This window comes from Suricata suricatta, chromosome 7, assembly GCF_006229205.1.
Source record: "Suricata suricatta isolate VVHF042 chromosome 7, meerkat_22Aug2017_6uvM2_HiC, whole genome shotgun sequence".
In the NCBI taxonomy this organism is placed as follows: Eukaryota; Metazoa; Chordata; class Mammalia; order Carnivora; family Herpestidae; genus Suricata; species Suricata suricatta.
This window is the reverse complement of record NC_043706.1, coordinates 32608072-32630637: the sequence shown is the minus strand read 5'-3', so window position 1 is coordinate 32630637 and position 22566 is coordinate 32608072. Positions and strand designations below refer to the sequence as shown.

The window sequence follows — 22566 nt, the reverse complement described above, 5'->3', positions numbered from 1 at the left end:
TCAGACTGACAAAAATGAAAATAACAAAGTGTTTAGAAAGATCAGGAAAACAAGCACTCTTCTATACCACTGGTATGAGTTTGAATTGGTGAATTCCTTTGGGAAGACAATTGGCAGCATCTACCAAACCAAAAATAGGCATTCACTTTGAGCCAGCATTTCTACTTCCTGGCAACCATTCAACAGAAACACTTGCACACACGCACAAAGGCACGTGCTTGTACAGGACTGCTTCACAGCAAGAGTGAAAATTAAAAACTCCGTGTCCATTGACAGGCGGGCAGTTAAATATCAGGTGTGCCCATACAAAGAATTATTATATAACCATTAACAGTAACAACAAAGGAAAGAAAATGAGTTGGTCAGAAGTATCCTGACACGGAAAGATTTCCCAAGATATGCTATGTTAGGAGTAGGTGAAAAAAAGAAGGCATCGTGTAGCACACAAAATATGAGCCCCTGCTTTAGCTTGTGTACACACACGCACACACGGTGGATGGTGATGTGAAGAGGGCTCACCAAGCGTTGACAGCGGTTCCCTCTGGGAAAGGAAATGCGTGCTGGGGGGCGCTACATGAGGTGAGGAGGGCCTCTCACATTCTCTGTGTTCTACCACACTGTTTAAAATCCAATGAGAATGCATTCATGTATTTTTATAATAGTAATTTCTTAAAAGAAAAAGGGGAAAGAACCTATGCATAGGGAAAAGAAAACCAAGAAAAACATCCAACTGTTAAACGGTTGTACATACATGATCTGTGCTGCTTTCATGAGTATGTCTACATTAGGTTTAAAATCTTGGGATAAATTTTAAGTGGAGAGAAGATATGCATGCTTTGATATCTAGGCTACTTGTTTATTGTCAATTAAGGATGCTGGTGACAAGGTCAGGAGCCTGAGGTACATCCTGGTACCCCCATCCTCCATTAAGCTTGGATTCCTACACAACCTTGCAAACAAAGTATTAAAAGCAATTATATCACTTTGTCACCCATGTATGACAACCTTATTTTCTAAACCAAAAACTGCATGCCCATGCCTGATAATGATGAGAATGGCAGAAAATGAAATGGGTCTGGAAAACCTAATTAGGGACAGTTTTCATGCCTATTTTCAAATTGACCCATCAGACAACACGTCATCATTCCATTAAAACATAGGTGACACCTAAGAATCAAAAAACAAATTGTTTGCCCCAAATCTGTGGCAGATCCCAAACTCCCACTTAGAGAGCTCTAGGCATTTGGCCAAACAAAGACTTGCCAATCTCACTGGGGTGACAGGATGAGGTAAAGATGCAGCAGTACAAGGCTGGAATAATAATCCAACAGCAAGACGACCGGAATAAAGCAACAGGAGTTGGAAAAAAGAAAATACCAATAATGGGTCAGGCAGTCAGGAGCCCAGGTCTGTCAGTCCTCAGATTCCATTAGGAATGTGCCAGCTCTTCAACGATCTCAATCCAGGTGGTGAAGTGACCTGAGAACTAATCTTTAAACTGCTCTCACTTTAAAAAATTTGTTTTGGAATGTTTATTTGTTTTTGAAGGAGAGAGAGACGACAGAGCATGAGCAGGGGAGGAGCAGAGAGAAAGGGAGACACAGAATCCAAAGTGGGCTCCAGGTTCTGAGCTGTCAGCACAGAACCCGACACGGAGCTCTCACTTAAACTGTGAGGTCAAGACCTGAGCCGACGTCCGACGCTTAACCAACTGAGCCACCCAGGCACTCCTAAACCACCCTCCTTTTTAATAAAAAAGGCAGGACTGAGCATGCACTCTTTCACTTTAACTTTTACCTCCATGTCTCTGGTTTAGAGGTGATTAAGCTTGGGTGTCCTATAGCAGCTCTAGAATTCCCTCAACACAATTTAAGAAGCCAAGGAAGAAAGATAAGGACTTTCCTGCATTCAGCGGCAACATTTCCAACTAGTAAGGTCTTCCCCCCTCCCCTGCTTTTTTTATAACTAGCATTTCATCTAAATGCCCATCTATGAAATGAAACCTAAATGAAAACAGAACTGTAATCTCTCTGCTTAGAATTTTTGCTTCAGACAGGATGGTAGGAACATCCCCCTCCACCCAAGTGTCTTCCTTTTTGGCAGCTCAAGAAAAGAGCTATTTACAATCTGGGTCTTCCTCTCCCCATCACAGCTGTCCTCTTAGGTTTTTCTAAAACATTAAGGACCAAAGGGCTGCTCACCAACAATCAAAGGCAAAATAAAACACGCCAAGAAAACCAGAGGCGAAAAACAGTCCAGGAGATTCTTAAAGTCTAACCTATATAGATCAGACAGAAATGCAATGGCTGCCTTTGACATGCAGAACAGGATCTGTGATGGGTCTTAGAGGAGTGCCAGCAATCCTGCATGAAGCAACTGCACAACCCAGGGAAAAGCTGAGGGCTCCGTAGTTAGCCAACCCACGTTATTCAAAGCTTGCCTCTGCCACTCATCAGTTGCCTGACAAGGGACTTAATCCTTCAGATCTTTCTCTGCGTCTGGAAATTCTACTGTGATAGGCTCCATGGGGTTTAAATGGCTCATGGAAACTAGAACTAAACTGGTTTGAACCAGTTTAATTGCATTAGGGTTGAGAAGCCTAAGACGTGTCACAGCAACCCAACCACAGGGACACGGTGCCAGAGGACAGCAGGCCTTGCCTTCTGGGACTCAGAAACTCCCACATTTGGAGATGGCAGCTCAAGACACTGGAGGGGCACCTGGCTGGCTCAGTCTGAAGGGCATGTGACTCTTGATTTCAGGGTTGAGAGTGTGAGCCCCACGTTGCTGTAGAGATTAATTAAATATTTTTGAAAAATAAAGATTTTGGGCAAAGAAGAATATGACTGATGAGAACCTATGGCTTTTGAATCCCACCTCAAATGCCTCTCTCCATTCATTTAACGACTGACTGTACATTGAGCCCTGGCAGGTGGCATGTTGGATCTGGAGCTAGTGAAGAAGAACAGGCCAGCCATACAGACACAGCCCACTCTCTACGGCGAGACCAGTGCCTACTGAGGGTCTGCTCGCAGGGCTAGCTGGGCATGTATTCAACAGACAAGCTAAGTGTGCCCCCTACATGCCAGGCACTGTTCCAGGGCCTGGAAATGCAAATGGGAAAAGACAAAGTCTCTGCTTTCATGGACCCCGAATGCTAGAGGGAGGAAAATAAACAGAAATATGGTGACAAGTAATGTTCAGTGCCATTAAGAAACAAAGGATGCAGATCAGGCAAAGTAAGACTAGGGAAATACTCTCTAAGCAGTCGATCTTGGAGAGAAGATCCGAATTAAGTGAAGGAAGGAAGGGCCTGAGTGTCTGACGGGGACAGGCAGAGAGAGCATCAAATGCAAATGGCCTGAGAAGGGGCATGCTTGACATGTGGCTGGAGAGCAAGAAGGAGCAGGGGCTCTGCATGCAGGGAGCAGGTTTATAGAGGCCTCAGGTGTGCTTGCTCAGTTAGGCATCCACTAAGCATCTACTATATACGTTAGGCTCTGGCCAAAGACACAAAGTCCACACTGAAGGAGAGGGGAGCAGTTACAAAGCAAAAGGAAGGGACACAGACTCTAAAGTCCAAACCATTATGATCGGACACTAAGTCTCTAACAGGGAGTCAGCATTCCTTCCATCTGAATTAAAAGGTCCATCAATGACACCCATATTTAAATCTACGTACCACTCTTCAGACCTAGCAAAACTCAGACAAAAACCTCAGGTAAGATTGCTGAAGTCTCTGTGAAATCAAATAGGAACAGAAAATACAGAGACACCTATTCTATCCAGCACAGTAAGCCGCCCAGTTCCAATGCGCCCTCATCCGTTTTAACACCTTTCATGGCTCTACTGGCTCATATTAATCTCACCCACCTCAGATTTTCCAGATCATCTATGGCACTTTCACCATAGCATTCATCATACTTGACCTGGAACCACAGTGAATTTTTTACGTTGCTCATCCACACCAAGCATTTTAAGCTCTTCAGGGAAATCCCTCATGTTTCCAAGAGCACAGCACTATGCGAGGAATTGGCTTAGGGCTACCAGTCTGCAAATTCTAACACTGGATTTTTAACCAACCTGCTACTTAAATATGACTGGATCTCTATGTACTAACAGACAGGCTACACCTGTATCCTTTAAAAATGGCAATCTCTTAAAGGGACCTACAAGAATACTGCATTTGAGATGTCTGTCCATAAAACAAAGAGACATAAGAAACTGTAAGTAGAACCAAAGTGCCCAGTCCACTTTCACCTATGACTATTCTATGGGATCAGATTTCAGGACCGAAGGATATCCTAAATTGGTTCTGTGCTGGTGGGAAGCTTGCTTGATGTGGCTGCCCAGCTACTTACCTGCTTACTTTACACAGACAAGTAATGGCATCTCAGTGGGCCGGCAGAGTGTGCAATCCAGTTCAATTAAAAAATGTTTATGCATTACCTTCCATATGCCAGGATGCTACACAGTCTCCACCTTTGAGTGGGGAAGTCAGGCAACTAAACAAATGACAATACGGAACAGTGTGTGACATTCTGAGAAGGAAATATGCAAAGGGCAGCTTATTGGAAATGGAAATAGGGTGGTTTTGCAGAAGAGGAGTTACTTGAGCAGAGCCTTAAAGCTTAGAAGGAATCAGTCAGTCAGAAGAAACAAAGAGGCAACACCCAAATTCAAGGTCTTGCAAGTAGCCCCAGCAAACTGACAAATGCATGTAACTGTGAGTGGCTGGAGCTCCAAGTGAAAATGGTGGCTACAAGGATGGAGAAGTAGGCGGAGCCAGTCTATGAAGGGTCTTGGAAACTACCGAAACCCTGAGTGGGGGATAATCAGATGTAGGTTTTAGAGAAATGCTTCTGGTGACAGCTGGGAGATGGGAACCTAGATGGCTAATTTGCTATTCACCATGCTGTTGTGATGGCCTGACAGATTTCAGAATCTAGGGAAAAAATCATTTTGCCAGGCAGTTGTATAGATGATGGAGTGGAAGGTGTGTGACTAGATCCACGGAGCCCAGCTGGAAGTTAGCCATTCAAGCATGCAGGGAGGACCCAAATGAAGGCAGTCATAAGGGCAGAGAGAACAGAAAGGATCTGGTGACTAAATCAGGGTAGGGGCATAGGGTGAGAGAGAAGCGAAAAATTCAGTACACAATGAGAGTAAATTCAGGAGGAAAACCAGGGCCGCTCTCTTTTGTGACTGGGGTGCTGTAAGGTAGGGGAGAAAAGGAGGGAGTAGAGAGAGAAAGTTTTGTTTTGGATTAGTGAAGGCTGAAATGAATTTGGACTCCCACATGTAGATAGGTGGGTAGGAGGGTCCGGAATACTGCGGTTACACGGCCAGTTTAAAATGATAATTTTCAAGTGTTTACATGTGTGCATGTTCCCCATATTTGACCCTTACAACCATACTATGGAGAAAAGTACATCTTATTGTTTCCATCTTCTAGGTAAGAAATTTGAATTTCAGATGATTTGGTGATCATCATACAGTTAATTAATCTGGCACTGAAACAAAATCCCACGTCTGACTGCTCGTGCATGGTTTTTCTAATTTCTCTAGGATCTTGAACTTGACTATAGACAGAAAACAACCTTGGGCTCTATGGGTCTCCTCCTGCATTAATTCTCAGAAGGTCAAAGACTCTTAGAGCACCAAGTCAGGAAAGGGCTTTCTCTATCACTGACTACAAAGAGAGAACAACGGCAATGAACATGAGGGGTAAGAGAGGTTCTGAGCAATCTTCCAACCAATTTCATTAAATTATCAAGGTGTAAACAGGAGTTTGTCTCATCAGCCTTTTTCTGCCAAAGGCCTTCACTGTTGTTCTGTTAGTTATCGTTGCAAAGGCATATTTATCGTTGAACTTCAGCAAGGGCTGGCAGTTTTCCAACACAATGAAACACTGTCCAAAGTCAGTCTAATTTTAAAAAGACTTCATCTTAAATAAATTTGACACATCCTTACTAAAATGCTTTCTACATACTTAACTGTTGGAGGTTTAAAAGAAGATATAACAAGGAGCCCATGAAACCATCCCTGTTGTCAGGGAAGCTTGTGATCTTCAGAAAAAGACAAAACTTACCAACATAAAACAATTAGATACAAAACCATCCAAAACAGTGCAAACCCCCCTAAAATCAAGTTTACTGGGGAAAACTGAACATGTATTTTATTTCTGCTCACTCCTGATCCCCATCAAAATGCAAGTGAGGGGCACCTGGGTGGCTCAATTGGTTAAGTGCCCAGCTTTGGCTCAGGTCATGATCTCACAGTTCGTGAGTTCGAGCCCCGCATCGGGCTCTGTGCTGACAGCTAGCTCAGAGCCTGGAGCCTGCTTCAGATTCTGTATCTCCCTCTCTCTCTGACCCTCCCCTGCTTGCACTGTCTCTGTCTCTCAAAAGTAAATTTAAAAAAACCATAAAATATTTTAAAAACAAAACAAAACGCAAGTGAAAACAAACAAGGAACAGGAAAAAGAGAACAGTAAACATAAATGTCAACTTTTTTTGGAAGATGAAAAGTAGGTAAGTTAGAACTGAGAGAGTGAATGCCTTTTCTGCCTTTCACACATATACACCCTGGGAAGGCTCAGGAATTAGAGGTACCAGGCAGCACACAAGGCCAGGGATATGCAGGGGTTGCAAACAAGAACCTGAGTCAAATGCTGTTTATAAGGAGGCATCAGACCACAAATCTCAAGTCACACCCAAGGCAGCCAGTAGACGATTACACCTGTACCCAGGGGAAGGTAGATCTATTCCGTGAAGAAGCTGGATGGGCTCCAGACTGGGGGACCCCAGGAGCAGCTAAAGGCAGAGAGAGGCACTGTGCTGAAAACTGAATCCCCCCTATGGCTTCTCGGCCTTCTGGCTAAGATCAAGTGTGAAAACCGAATCCCTAAAAGGAAGTCTACATCCTGAAGGACATGATGTCAGCTCTGATCCCAGAATGCTGGCAGCCCCACCCCTACCCCACAAACAGAAGGTTGGAAAATTCTTTCCTGCAGAAACCAAATAACTCCACAGAAAATTTCAACAGATGCAGACTTTTGGGGATTCTCCATCAAAGCAGGTAGGTTCCTGCACAATCATCATATGATATAAAACCCATCCTTGCCAAGTTCTTCCCACCTTTACACAGACCATCCAAATTGCTTCTTAGTGTCTCACTCTTAATTGAAAATGACAACCAAAGACGAGGATACATTTAAAGGAAGGTATTCAACATGAAATGACAGAGCACAAAACAAACGGAATAAAGGGACTTAAAGGAACAGAAACTGAAAACCAAATAAAATCTCAACCCCAAACTAACAACAATAACAAACAGGATTAGAAAAAAACCCTACAACAATTAGTGCAAAGTTTTTGGAAACTGAAAAATGATAGTAAAAATAAAAACATAATTAAAGAACTAGAAGACAAATTTGAGTAAATCTCATAGAAAGTAAAAGGAAAGAGATGGGAAATATAAGAGAAAGGATAAGAAAATTAGAGGACCAAGAGTTCCAGAGAAAAGGGAGAAAGCAGAGAGAAGAATATTATCAAAGAAACTATTGAAGAGATTTTCCTAGAACTGAAAGATTTGAACCCCCAGTTGAAAGAGTCCATCCTATGTTCAGAACAATGAATAATTTTTTAAAGAGACCCATCCCCAAGGCACACTGTGAAATTTCAGAATACATTTCAGAAGTCATGAGATAAAGGGAACACAGTTTCCAGAGACCAAAAAAAAAAAAAAAAAAAACAATTTGCATAGGAAGGATTGAGTGGCATCAGAATTTTCAATAGCATCTCTGGAAGCCCTAAGACAAAAGAGTGACGCTTTCAAAATTCTGAGGCAAAATGATTTCCCACCTAGGATTCTGTAACCGACAAATTATCAGTCAAGTATGAAAAGAGAATAAAGATATTTTTAGACATGCAAGGTCTCAAATTTTACCTCCCCCACACCCTTTTATCAGGAAGCAACTGGAGGATATGCTCTACCAAATAAATGAGCAAAGCAAGAAGAGGGAGATAGGCAACCAGGAAACGGCCAAGCCAAAAGAAAGGCAAAGGGAATCAGCCATGCAGCACGCCTTGCGGGTGGCTGCAGGACACACGGCTCTAGGGGCGTGTCTGTGGGAGGAAATGAAACTGACAAGACCAACTGACGTGTCTGCCTGGGGTGTGGAAAATAACATTTAAGGATTTAAAAAGCATGGTTGTAATTTGGGAATTAAGAGTCAGCTGGGCATAGGAAACTCCAAAAACCAACGAGAAAGGCAGTTAATGGATGTACAAGAAAAAAAGAAAAGATTAGAGTATATTAATTAGGTTAGCAGGTGAGTAATACTAACACACAAAATACAAACATAAACATTAGATACTGATGTAACTAAAAATTGGGATCTGAAGGATGAAGGAAGAGGTAGTGAATGGACAGAGTGTAAGAAAGCTAAAAACTCTTCATAACAGACTGATAGAGGATGGCTAAAACTTAAAAATCAAGAAGCAGCCACATAAAGCATAATAATCTGAAATATGGATGAAATACCTAGAGAGCTTAAAGCTGGAAATGGTTGCTTTCCAGAAAAGAATGCAGGTTCCTTCTGGGAAGAATGTCAGAAATGACTGTGATACTACATGACAGGCTGGATGAGTCCCTGTCAACTATGAAATGTATAATTCTGGTAACCTTGGCTTTTTGTGGCCATGTGTTTGTGTTCCAAGCATGAGGAGAGGCAGTGACTTTGAAGGGTTTATTCCCTCATGAAAGGGAAACACGAGCAGAAAGGCAACAGTCCATTTTAACTTCACAGGTGACACAACTCACACAAGGAGCTCGGAAGGATGGCCTCCTTGTTTGCAAAGCCAGCAAAGAGGGCTCCCCTGCCTTCTGCCAGGGACAACGGTTTCGGACTAGACAATATTGGTTAAATCCAATGTTGCTCTCTACAGCATTCTGTTCTGGGCCCTTCTGTTTCTGGTCGGAAACTGGCATGGACACACCCAATACCACACACACACACACACGTTAAGTCCGCAAGCTGCTTGAGAAGGGGGAGACTGTGAAACCCAGTACACTCACTGAATGACTATAAACGTCCATAGTCATTGCTACCTGCGGCAAGCCTGGCACAGCCTCCCCTCCAAGGACCACAGGAGGGAGCAGAACCTGAATGGCAGGATGCGGGCGCACAAACTGTTGTTTCACTATGGACATGGACGTGACAACCTAGGAGGTACGCTGCCACCACAGGAGAACTCTGCCATTACAATGTATTCGTGAGGGTTGATGTAGAAATCAAATTTTTACAAGCCATATTTCCCCCATGGTTTCCACTACTACTTTGGGGGCCCTTGTCTTTTATTCGATTCAATTTACCTTGGCACAGCTTCTTAAAGCTGCTTCTGTTACAGGGCTGTCAAAAAAAAAAAAAAAAAGGCACAGAACTGCGGAACTGCATGAAAATGGCCCCCCGAGTTCAAGATTCTGATTCGAACTTAGCGAATCATTCAATGCATGCACTCACTGAGCAGAACAGTTGTCATGCCACATGCTCCATGACAGTGGGGACTGTGCCTGTCTCATGCCATCTTCTCAAAGCAGCAATTACACAGTACTAGGCACCCAGATCGAAGAAAGGAAGAGGCCACTGTTCCACTTCAGTACCTTACAATAAATAAGACCAACTCTCTGCTCTGAAGAACTTCAGAAACACAGAAATAAGAAATTATAATGCATCGTCATACGTACTATAAAAGAACTGTGCAAAAGCTAAGGGAACATGGAGGAGGGTGTGGATGAATGGCATTCCATTAGCAAGAAAAGGATGAAAGAGCTTTGTAAACAGCAGGGAGAATGTGTGATCACACTGTAGCCAAGGTGATCTCGTAAAAGCAGACACTTCCCAGTTTTCCACATTCTTCATCCAGGTCTTCTTTCCTAGAAGACCAGGCTCCTTCCTGCCTCTTCCCCAACCCCCCATTTCCAGTTTACCTCTTCAATTCCTATCCAGCTTGAGCAAAGCTCTCCTCCTCCGGGAACGCCTGCCTTCCTTTCCTTCCCAGGCCAAGCAACTGGCTCCTCATGAGCTACTTAGAGAGCTGCTTTTACTTTGCCTTCATTACAAAGATTTCAGTTTAGACTTCTGTATTTGTCACTATTTGAGTCTTTCTCACTAGAATACAACCAACCACATTTACCTCTGTATGCTCACTGCCAAGAAAGCATCACACCTGGCACACATGGAAGCTCAAAGAATAAGAGAAATGTACACCTCAAGGCATGAGGCGGCCTAGCTACTCAAAGAAAGGTATGGTAATTTTTAGATTAGAGAACTCAAATATCCTTTGTCAAGTTAGTTTTTGGGTAAAAAACACTGCACAAATTTTACTAAATATACGTACACACTCATTCCACCCAAAGATGACATGCTACTTAGAAAGAAAAAGCACTGTTTCTTCACTTGGTGTGTGTGTGTGTGTATGTGTGTGAGAGAGAGAGAGAGAGAGAGAAGAAGTGCTTTATAAGAATGATGTGCTCCCTGGCTCGTCAAAGTCCAGGCTTAACTGGGCTGGAGGAAGGCAAGATAGCTTGCTTACTCAGTCACATTTGCAGACAAAGATGCCTTTGCCTTAGGGCAACCATAAATCCAGACTTTGAGACCCCTTTCTTGGAATTTTGACTCTAAAAGGCCTGGAAAGGGACGCCTGGGTGGCTCAGTTAAGTGTCCGACTTCAACTCAGGTCATGATCTCGTGGTTTGTGGGTTGGAGCCCCCCATTGGGCTCTGTGCTGACAGCTCAGGGCCTGGAGCCTGCTTCAGATTCTGTGTCTCCCCTTCTCTCTCATGCTTATGCTCTCTCTCTCTCTCTCTCTGTTTTGCAATAATAAATAAATATTAAAAATAAATAAATAAAAGGTCTGGAAATAACAGCTAACATGAAATGTTTCCCGGGGCACCGGTGTGGCTCAGCTGGTTGAGCATCTGACTCTTGATTCTGGCTCAAGTCATGATCAGAGGGTCATGGGATCGAGCCTGGTGTTGGGCTCTGGGTCTGCACTGAGCATGGAGTCTGCTTGGGAATCCCTCTGTCTCTGCCCCTCCCCTGCTTACCTGCACTCTCTCTCATTCTCAAAATAAATAAACATTAAAAAAGATAAATGTTCACCATGAGCTAAGTATACTTTAATTAAGTGGATTAAATAACCCACCATTCATTTCTCACCAGAACCCTAAAAGGGAACCCAGGAAACTGACAAGTGCAGAGGTGAATAATTTGCCCAGGGGTGGAGAGCTGGAATGAGCGACACTGGGTTTAAGTCCCAAAGCTCCACCACTGTGCCATATACAACTTCTTGAAACACTCTCCTCACTGTTTTTCTCATTCCTGAATAAGATGACTCCCCCATAGCTCATCTTCTCTCATCTCCGCCCTGTTTCACATTCCCCACTCCTTGTTCATTCTGTCTTGCTCTTTTTCTTTCTCGCCAGGATCACAGGAAACCAATAGAGGGGACTGAGAGAGAGAGGTGCTGTGTTCTAGGTGGGAAATGGGTGCCAGAGGCACAGGAGTATAGGTAGTTAGCTGAAAGAGTCCCATTAACATTTCCAGAAATCCAATTAGTGACAAACTTCATTACTTAAGGTAACTATTGAAAGTACTGACATTATAATGAAAGATACAAATTGACTAAATTCATTTAAAGTATTCGAGATGATTATTTTGTTTTAAGGAAATTAAAATGACAAAAAAAGTGCAATACAGAAATAATACATGCAAAAGGGATGAATACCTCAAATGAAACTTATTATTAGATACCAGTTGCTACATACCCCACATATATTTCCTAAATGTCCCAAGCACCACAGACAAAAATAGTATCATGAATGTGGCTAATGATCGTGGCTGAATGTCAAGGATCTCAATTTGTTCACGCACGCAACTGACCATATGCATAAATCCTGGACTTGAGGTGTATTAGCTACCGAATCTCCAGTAAATCACGTAACCTCTATGTAAAGTGGAGATATCACTTGCCCTGTCCCTGGCCTTGAGAGGGTTATTTTATAGAATAAATGGGATAATGTATGTGAAAACTGTAAACTGGAATCTAAAATATAACGGCTTGGTATCAATATCTAAAGAGAGGCCAGGCATTCCAAAGAATGAAAAGTCAGTATAGACGTGTTGACATGAAAAAACATGCAAGATATACGAAGTGGAAAATGCACCTGTATAACAGGATGTGGACTATGATCTCATTTCGGTTAGAATGGTGTATTTTTCTAAGCCTATACTCATATATGGAAGGCTGTATACCGAACTGTTAAGAACTGACGAGTTCTGGGGGTAAGGCACACATTACTTTTGTAATAAAACACAAACACACACACACAAACTGACAAAGACACTCTTCTTGACCAAACTTTAGTCAGGCTCCTGAGCACTCTTTTTTCTTTTTTTTTTTAAATACTTGTTCTATTTTATTTTCATTTTTAATTTTACAGAGAGAGAGAGAGCACATGTGCACAAGTGGGCTAGAGGGGCAGAGGAATCTTAACCAGGCTCCACACTCAGCCCAATGCAGGGCTCAATCCCATGACCCTGGGATCATGATCTGAGCCAAAATCAAGAATTAGACTCAACTCTCAAACTACTGAGCTGCCCGGGCGCCCCATGAGCACTCTTTGAATTAGGCCTGGACTTTGGTCCCCATTCTGTCTTTGGCCCTAGTACAACCAAGTTTTAACAAGAATCCTGTTAAGTAGGTTTAGCAAGAACCTCCCCTCCCCCATATCTGACAGAGTCCCTCATTCCTGGCCTTTGGTGTGGAAGTCCTTGGCCTGCCTTCAATGAAAATCCTGTTTGGTCAGTTTAGCAAGAATCCCCCTACTCTGATGTCTCCTCTTAGTAATTTCCCATCCCCACCCCCTCACCATGCTCCTTGTTATAAATCCCCACTTGCCCCTGTATTTGGCTCTCTCCCCCTTGCAGTGGTCTTAAAGTCTTCCTTACTGCTTCAACAACAGAACAATTTTTAACAGCACACACATCTACTTTTTTTTTTTTAAGTGAAGCCAGATCTAACCCAGGAACACAGGTTTCCATTTATGAGATTCTTTTTTTTTTAAATGTTTATTTTTGAGAGAGAGAGAACACACGCATGAGTGCAAGCAAGGGAGGGGCTCGGTGAGGGGGACACAGGATTCAAAGCAGGCTCTGCATCAGTAGCAACAAGCCCCATGTGGGGCTTGAACTCATGAACTGCGAGACGATGACCTGAGCCAAAGTCAGACATTCAACCAACTGAGCCACCCAGGTGCCCCCGTTTTGAGAGTTCTTAAGGAGTAGGGAGAAAATTTATTTCTGGATTTGGGCTCCTTTTTAAAAAAAACCTCTTGAGGTCTTTGATTTTTCCAACCTCTGGAGGATGAAAATGAATATTCCTATTTGCTTCTGAATGGAGCTCTTCAATTACAGAAGCTAAGAACAAGCTTGCTCAAACAAGGGCAGTACCAGTCCCCAGGGAAGGGGCCGGGCGGGTCAGTGATTTCAAAGGCTAGTGGGTTTTAGAAGATGCTGTAGGAACTGTGCACAGTGGTTATGTACCTTTAGTTTAAGTGACGGTGAGGCTAGGGGAGGTGAAGGAGTCAACAGGGATTTACCAAATCCCAGCTATTCTATATCCTGAAACAGTGTACAAGTTTGTCTCTTCCTCCCCATTTCCAAAGTCACTGCCTTACTCCTGAAATAACCTCCAAGATGATCTCGATTGCCTTAAGTCTCCTCCTTCACCGACGAAAGACAAAAAACACTCTCTACAGTGCTGTCACTACCAACTTCCTAAAATACGTATATGAGCAGGCATTCCTTCCAAAGAGCTCTGGATAACTCTCTCCTGCCTGCCAGGCACTGAGGATCTTCCAAGCTATCCCAGGCACCTTTCTGGCTCTACCACCCTCCACACTCTTGTACACACCCTGGGCACCAGATATGTGCCTCCTGTCTTTGTTCTTAGTATTCTCTCTACTTCATCCTATTTTAATCTCTGTGAAAGCTCAAACATCCTTCAGCGCCCCAGTGAAATGCCACCCCACTTTTCTGGCTGTATTAACTTTACCCACATCTTTTCTTTGTAGTCCTCTACTTAAAGCATTACAATACTCTGTTTTTTTATTTGCTTACAACAAACCTGCTTCCTTCATTGAAAAATAAACTCAAGGGCAGGAGGCCCTGGTTTATTCCTCTCTCATTTTCCAGTTCCTAAAACCATCTTTCCCCAAACCTTTACTTTAGAGATGGGGAAACTAAGCCACACCAAGGAGAACAGATAGCTAGTGAGCAGCTGAACCAGACTGGAACCGAAGCCTTGTGTCTTCCTGTTAAATGTTCTTTTTACTACAACCCCCGCCAGGACGAATCTTCCCTCCTTCCTTCCTCATATGACACTTGTCCTCAGCTCTCTCCTTTCATCACCTCCCCTGCCCTTCTCCCTTTACTTCTTCTCTTCATGAAGTGACGTATCAAGAGGTTTAAACATTCGGTCCAGCAAACAGATAAACGGCCTCATTGTTAAGGCTCAGAGTCATTTTGCTAATGGGTCAATCTCAGCATGAGGAATGGTCTGGAACTGTGAGGTCAGGTGAAAGAAAAGGAGGTGGGGTTTAGTCCACGAGGTCTGCACAGGAAGCTAAAGCATCCTGAGGGGCCTGACACGCAGCTAGTAACCTTCCCTCTGAGGCTAACCTAGTCCCACCGGGCATCTAGTCCACGGCAAAGACTTCTTCAAGTGCCACCACTCACCCTGAATCCAGAGAGTCAGGATACAAGTAACCACCCCCTTTGAAGAATCATTTTACTACTAACCTCCTCTCTCCTTTCGTTCTGTGGAGCCAAGGTTACTTCCCCAAGTAGAGGATTTCCTTTCTAAAAATCACATTCTGTTCTTAAAGAAAACAGGGCAATTATTTCTGAAAACACATACTTACAGGTTATACAGATTTAATTTTGCTGTATTAAGCTTTTCTGTTCAAACTAATTTTTAAAGTCATTTCTCCATAATTTAGTAAGCACTGTAACCACTTAGTTGCAACTGCTGTTAGTGAAAACAGCTGAACAAGGCACATTGCTTTGGAAAAATTTTTAAAAACCAATAACACAACAAAAACTTCTGGCTTTAACTAAGTGCAGGTTTCCTCACTTTTTGAGTCTCTATTTGTGATATGTTTTAAATCTCGTTTAATTCCAGAGCCTGCCTCAAGAGCTCTGCCACAATCTGTATTTAATCAGCCTCTCAAATCTGCACAATTCACCAAATACCTTTCCTAGCATTTCCAAAAAACACCTACTACTCTGTCCTTGGGGTCTGTCCAAAAATAAGCATTCACTCTGGATGACTGAGAACCCTGGCAGAACACCTGACTGAAAAAGCAAGCCCACGCTGTGTGTAATATCTACCAAATGAGAAATAAGAGACTTGACCTTGAAAGTTATCAAAGAAATAGTTTCCCAAACTAGAGGGCTTTCCCACAAACAGCTTTTTCCTACTCGGATTTTAATTGTGCAAGAGGTAGCCATTCACAACAAAAACTCCATATGGAAAGAAATACACCTTCATATATCACTGACTAAGAGGAAAGCCCTATCATCTCCCAAAGGCCTAGAGTATGAAGACACCCATATGGTAACACACCTTTAATGAACCAAATAGACGTTGTCTTTTAGAAATATAATAGCTGCAACCGAGTCTACTAGGTACTAGCTACCATATTAGACACCTTATATTAGCTCTATTTTTCATACTAAGCAGTAAGAAAGAACTTGCATTTCACAAATTTTAACATGCTCACAAAGTTCATTAGTGCATAAAACTAGAGAGGCGAAGCCACTTGTTCAAGGACACACAGCTAGCATGCACAACTGTTCTCCCTGATCCACCAATTCTGTCAATAATGAAAGCCTTCGTTTTATTAATGAAAGTCTATGGACTCTAAAAATGTTCTACTGATATTTCTGTCTTAGAGCCTAATATTAATGCCTTTGTGCACACACACATATATATAGCAATCACTGGCAAAACTTTAGACACTGAGTCAAAGTCAAGGCTTATTATGGCTCTTAACTGTCATATGAACTAAAAATCCCACACTCTCAGCTGTTTCTTTGAAAAGATCAAAAAAATTGATAAATGTCTAGCCAGGCTAACCAAGAAGAAAAGAGAAGACACAAATTACTAATATCAAAAATGAAAGAAGAGACAGGCACCTGCCTGGGTGGCTCAGTTGGTTAAGCGTCTGACTCTTGATTTTGGCTCAGGTCATGATTTCAAGGTTTGTGAGATCCAGTCCCATGTCAGGCTCCATCAGCAAGGAGCCTGCATGGGATTCCCTCTCTCTTCCTCTCTCTCTCTCTCTCTCTCTCTCTGCCCTTCCCCCAATCATGCTCTCCCTCTCAAAATGAATAAACATTAAAAAAAAAATGAAAGAGGAGTCATCACTACTGATCCATGGACTTTAGTAGGATAATAAAGGAATACTATGAACAACTCAATACCTGTGAATTTGATAACTTACATGAAAAGGACCAATTCTTACCAAAATTCACACAAGAAGAAATAGATCATCTGAATGGACTTAAAGAAACTGACACAAAAATTAATAACCTTACAAAACACAAGGCACCAGGCCCAGATGGTTTCACTGGTGAATTCTACCAAACATTTAAAGAAGAAATGACAATTCTCTGTGATCTCCTCCAGAAAAGAGAAGCAAAGGGAATACCTCCTAACTCATTCTGGGAGGCCAGCACTACCCTAATACCAAAACCAGGCCAAAGATATTATAAGAAAGGAAAATTACAAACCAGTATTTCTCATGACCCAGATGCAAAAATCTTTGAAAAAAATCTTTGAAAAAAGACTATTAAATAAAATATAAGAATACACAAAAAGGATTATACTCCATGACAAAGTAGAATTTATTCCAAGTATACAAGTCTGTTTCAATGTTTGAAAATCAATTAATATAAATCTATCATGTCAACAGGCTAAAGAAGAAAAATCATATCCCACCAATATATTCAGAAAAAGCATTTCACAAAACTCCTACACCCATTCATTGTAAAAATTCTCCAAAAACTAGGAATGAAGAGGAGCTTCCTCAATTTGATAAAGAATATCTATAAATATACCTGTAGCTAACATCATACTTAATGACAAGAAACTAGATGCTTTCCCCTAAGATCAAGAAAAAGACTAGGATGCCCCCGGATCATCCCTCCTATTCAACGTGGTACTGGAAGTCTTAGCTAATGCCATAAGAAAAGGAAATGAAAAGTATTCAGATTGGGGCATCTGACTGGCTCAGTTGGAGGAGCATGCAAGTCCTTACCTCTGGGTCATGAGTTTGAGGCCCAAACTGGGGATAGAGATTACTTAAAAAAGAAAAAAAAAGTATTCAGCTAAGGAAGGAAGAAATGAAATAGATAATATGGAAAGTCCTGAATAATAAAAAGTCCTCCTAAAACTCAATAATTATAGCAAGGTTGCAGGACACAAAGTTAGTATACAAAAGTCAATTACTTTCCTATATACCAATAAGGAACATTTGAAGTTTGAAATTAAAAACAATATCATTTACATTAATTAGCACCCCAAAATGAAATACTTTAGTATGAATCTAGCAAAACAGGAACAAGATCTATGAGGAAAACGACAAAACCCTGATAAAATAAATCAAAGATCTAAATAGAGAGGCATTCCATGTTCATGAGTAGGAAGATTCAATATTATTTAAGATATGAATTCTTACCAAGTTGACCTATAGATTCAACACAATTCCAATCAAAATCTCACTGTTATTTTGTAGATATCAACAAACTGATTCTAAAGTTCATGTGAAAAGGCAAAAGACAGAATAGCCAACACAACACTGAAGGAGAAGAACAAAGTTGGAGGACGGAAACTCTCCAACTTCTAGACTTACTAAAACTGCAATTATCAAGCCGGTGTTGTATTTGGCCAAAAAAAAAAAAAAAAAAAAAAGGGACATAAGATCAATAGAACAAATAGCCCAAAAATAATCTCACACAAATATATTATCTTTGACGAAGGAACAGGTAATTCAATGGAGAAAGCATAGCCTTTAAAAACAAATGGTACTGCAGTAACTGGACATCCACATGTGAAAAATGAATCTAGACACAGACCTTCCAGCTCTTATAAAAATTAACTTACAGTGGATCATAGATCTAAATGTAAAATGCAAAACTATGAAACTCCTAGAAGATAACAGGAGAAAATCTAGATGACCCTGGGCTCAGCAATGACTCTATAGATCCAACACCAAAAGCATGATCCATGAAGGAAAATATTGATAAGGTGGACTGCACTGAAATAAAACATTTCTGTTCCGTGAAAAGCACTTTTAAGAGAATGAAAAGACAAGTCACAGACTGGGAGAAAAATCTTTGCAAAACACGTATCTGATAAAGGACATGTATCCAAAACATGCAAATAACTCTTAAAACTCAACAATGAAAAATAATGCAATTTAAAAATTGGCAAAACATCTTACCAGAGGAGATATACAGATAGTAAAGAAGCATATGAAAAGACACTCAGCACCATGTGTTGAGTTAGGGAATTAAGGAATTGCAAATTAAACTACAATTAAATACCACTACATATCTATTAGAATGGCTAAATCTGAAACACAACACCAAATGCTGTTGACGATGTGGGGAGCAACAGGATCATTCATTGCTGGTGGGAATGCAAAATGAAACACCTGCTCTGAAACACAGTTTGGCAATGTCTTATGAAACTAAATCCAGGCGCACCGTATGATCCAGTAATTGCACTTGTAGTACTCAACTGAACTGAATTTATATCCACACAAAAACCTGCGTGCGAATGTTTGTAGCAGCTTTATTCATAATTGCCACAACTTGGAAGCCACCAAGATGTCCTTTTGAGTGGGTAAACTGTGCTACGTCCAAACAGAATATCATTCAGCGATAAAAGGAAACGAGCTATCAAGCCAAAAAGACCCAGAGGAAGCTTAAATGCGTCTAAGGTAAAGAAGCCAGTCTGGAAGGACTTCCTATAGTAAGATTCCAACTACAGTTGACCCTTGAACAACATGGGTTTGAATAGAGCAGGTCCACTTACACATGGATTTTTTTTTTTAATAAATACAATACTATAAATGCATTTTCTCCTATGATTTTCTTAAAATTTTCTCTTCTCTAGCTTATGGCATTTGAAGAACACAGTATGCAGTACATATAGCATACCAAATATGTTTTAATCAAGTATTTATGTTGTCAGTAAGGCTTCCTGTCACCTGCAGGCAATTAGCGGTAGTTTTGGGGGAGGCAAAAGTTTCCGGAGATTTTCGACTATTGGTGCCACTAATCCCCGCATTATTCAAAGGTTAACCAGTAGAGGCAAAACAATAAAGACAGTAGAAGATCAGTGGTTGCCTGGGACACAGGGGGTGTGGAGCAGAAATGAAGAGATGAAACACAGGGTATTTTTAGGTCAGTGAAACTACCTTGTATGATATCATAATGGCGGGTATATACATAATGCATTTGTCAAAAGCCACAAAACTGTACAAAACAGAGTGAACCCGAATAGACTTGGGTTAACAACATGTCATCAATGATAACAAGTATACCACGCAGTCAAGATGCTAATACCATGCATAAAAGATGTTAATAATAGGGGAAAACCATGAGGATGAGGGAGAGGAAGGGCTATATAGGAACTCTACTTTCTGAGCAATTTTTCCTATAAATTTAACATTTCTCTAAAAAACTTGAGGTCCCTGGGTGGCTCAGTTGGTTAAGCATCCGACTTAGGCTCAGGTCATGATCTCAAAGTTCGTGAGTTTGAACCCCATCGCAGGCTCTGCGTTGACAGCTCAGAACCTGGGGCCTGACACGAATTCTGTGTTTCCCTCTCTCTCTGCCCTTGTCTCAAAAATAAACAAACATTAAAAAAAAAATAAATAGGGGAACCTGGGAGGCTTAGTCGGTTAAGCGTCCGACTTCAGCTTAGGTTATGATCTCATGCTTGGTGAGTTTGAGCCCCACATCAGGCTCTATGCTGACACCTCGGAGCCTGGAGCCCACTTCAGATTCTGTGTCTCCCTCTCTCTCTGTCCCTTCCCTGCTAGCGCTCTGTCCGTCTCTCTCTCTCTCTCAAAAATAAACATTAAAAATAAATAAATAAAAACTTAAAAATTAAGCCTATTAAAAAAAACCCACACTCCCTAAAAACAAACATTAATGTCAAAAATAACAATAAAATCAGCAGAATGAAAAGAGGCATAAATTAACAAGGGTGGCACAATTTAAATACAAGTCAAGACGTTAACTTTCCACAGTCTTCAGTTCTCAACTGAGGGATAAGTCGAATAGAGATTGGATGCAATCATCCAAATCGAAATATTACAGAGATAAAAGAAACTGTGGAGATCAGCCACCTACTCACTCACTCTTTAGGGGGGGGAGCATGAAACCTAAACATTTAAAGTGTCTTAGCGCCAAGAAGCCAACAGATTACATCTCTTTTAAGCTACTAACCTCAAATCTCGACCATAAAACCCACGAGTATTCAAGCTCTGGCCACTTGTGAGGACTGTTCACAGCAAATCTCCCATTACTCCGTCATGCACTGCTAAGCACCAGTTGTCCTGGTAAAGTGGAGAACACTTTCCCTTCGAACCTAATTCCTCAAGGAAATGAGAGATGGCCAAGGCGTCCTCAAAAGACACCAAAATAGTTTAACTGCAGAATGGTAGGAGAAATTCCACCTGACCCCTAAGAATCCCCAAAGGACTCTCAAAGAAAATGAGACATCATAAACTCCAAAAATTAAAGGCAGCCATAGTGCTACAACCTCTCTGTATACAAACTGCTCAAGTAGGACAGTGTTACTTAGAATCCAGTCGTTTGTAGGCTAATGTTATTATTAACCCCTAATAAATTAGGCATCACTTCTTGTCTTTTTTTTTTTTTAAATAAGGTATCACTTCTAACCACCCCCAACAACTACACTGAGAATACTTCCCTGTCTGATCTCAATTTAATTCCCTGATTCCTACAATACGTGCTCAGTCCCATTCCCCACACACGTCAAGACCACGTCCCTCTCAGGTTTCCTAGCTCAGGTCACAAACTGCTGCTTTGTGACATCTCTGAAATGTCCTTAAAGAATGAGCAGCTGTCAATTTTAAGGACTGACTAAAATGATATCATGAATGTTAGGAGTGCAAAACATCAGAGAACCTGATGTACCCATTAACATATTAAAGAAGAAAAACCATATGTTCCCTTCATTAGATATAAAATATGTGTGAACTCAAAACTCATTGGTGATTTTTTTTAAACTCCTTTAGGGGTGAGCCTCTCCCCAGCTCATGCTTGTACAAGCTCTCTCTCAAAATAAATAAGTAAATAACTAAATAAATATTAAAAAAGAACTTCCTTAACTAATGTCAAAGATACATTAAATGAAAAAACCCAGCTTGCAGATTATGAATCAAAACAAAAATGAATTACATTTGTAAAACATAGGAAAAAATCTAAAAATATATATACAGGTGTGTATATATATATATATATACACACACACATATATATCACATAGAACATATAGAACTGGAGAAACTGAAGGGAGGAACACACTATAGATTCTGTATTGATTTATCACATCATGAAGATGTATTATTTTAATAATTTTAAAATTATATTTTTGTTAGAAAAGTTAGGATCAATAGCGCTCCCAATCTTGGCTCCATTTTGTATCAAATGTACAGAGAAGACTGTCTACTAAGCATCATCCAAAAAAAATATTTCTCAGTTATACAGACTGATAGAAATTAAATCATCTCTCATTTCCATTCTTCCTCCAAATTCTTATTCTCACTGTGTGTATCACATGTAGACTCCCACTGGTGCCTTAAGGATAAAGGTCGCACCAAGCATTGCCCTCAATGCTCTGCACATTGATTAAATACATTTCTCAAGAGAAACAGTGTGAAACAGCACATTCCAGGCTTCTCGGATACATCTTCAGGTCAGTGAACTGTATCGGTCAACTCAGGGTGCTCGGCAAGATAAGGAATGTATAATTAATCTTTTCATTATCTTCCAAATTTATGGGCGGTTGTTTTCCAGAGCTCCCTTTGTGCAATCTCAACTTCAGAGACACAAAGTGCTCAGCAGATGGTGCAAAATACACTCTGTTCTTAATCCACATAGCTGCTTATCTTAGGACTATTCTTGGCTCAAAAGATAAGAGAATAGTCCCTTCGAAGTCAAATCTGAAAATGAGAGCATTAGTGGCCATCTAACCAGGATCAAGCTGACTAAAACTCATTATGCTTACACCCCAGCACTTCCTCCAAAGGCTGCTCAGGAGGCCTCCACCACAGCACACAAGAGCTGGGAGCAGCTTGCTGTGGTTGGTTTTTGTATCTTCATATACTTTGCAGATATTTCTTCTAAGCAGAATGAGGAAACCATTAACAAATACTATATAATGCAAAGCATTAACT

The 22566-nt window shown here is 41.2% G+C and overlaps 1 protein-coding gene across 6 annotated transcripts in view; it reads right to left on the bottom strand.

Moving 5' to 3' along the window:
- Positions 1-22566, bottom strand: part of ANKS1A (ankyrin repeat and sterile alpha motif domain containing 1A) — a 179562-nt gene that overhangs the window by 110338 nt on the left and 46658 nt on the right. The window lies entirely within an intron of this gene.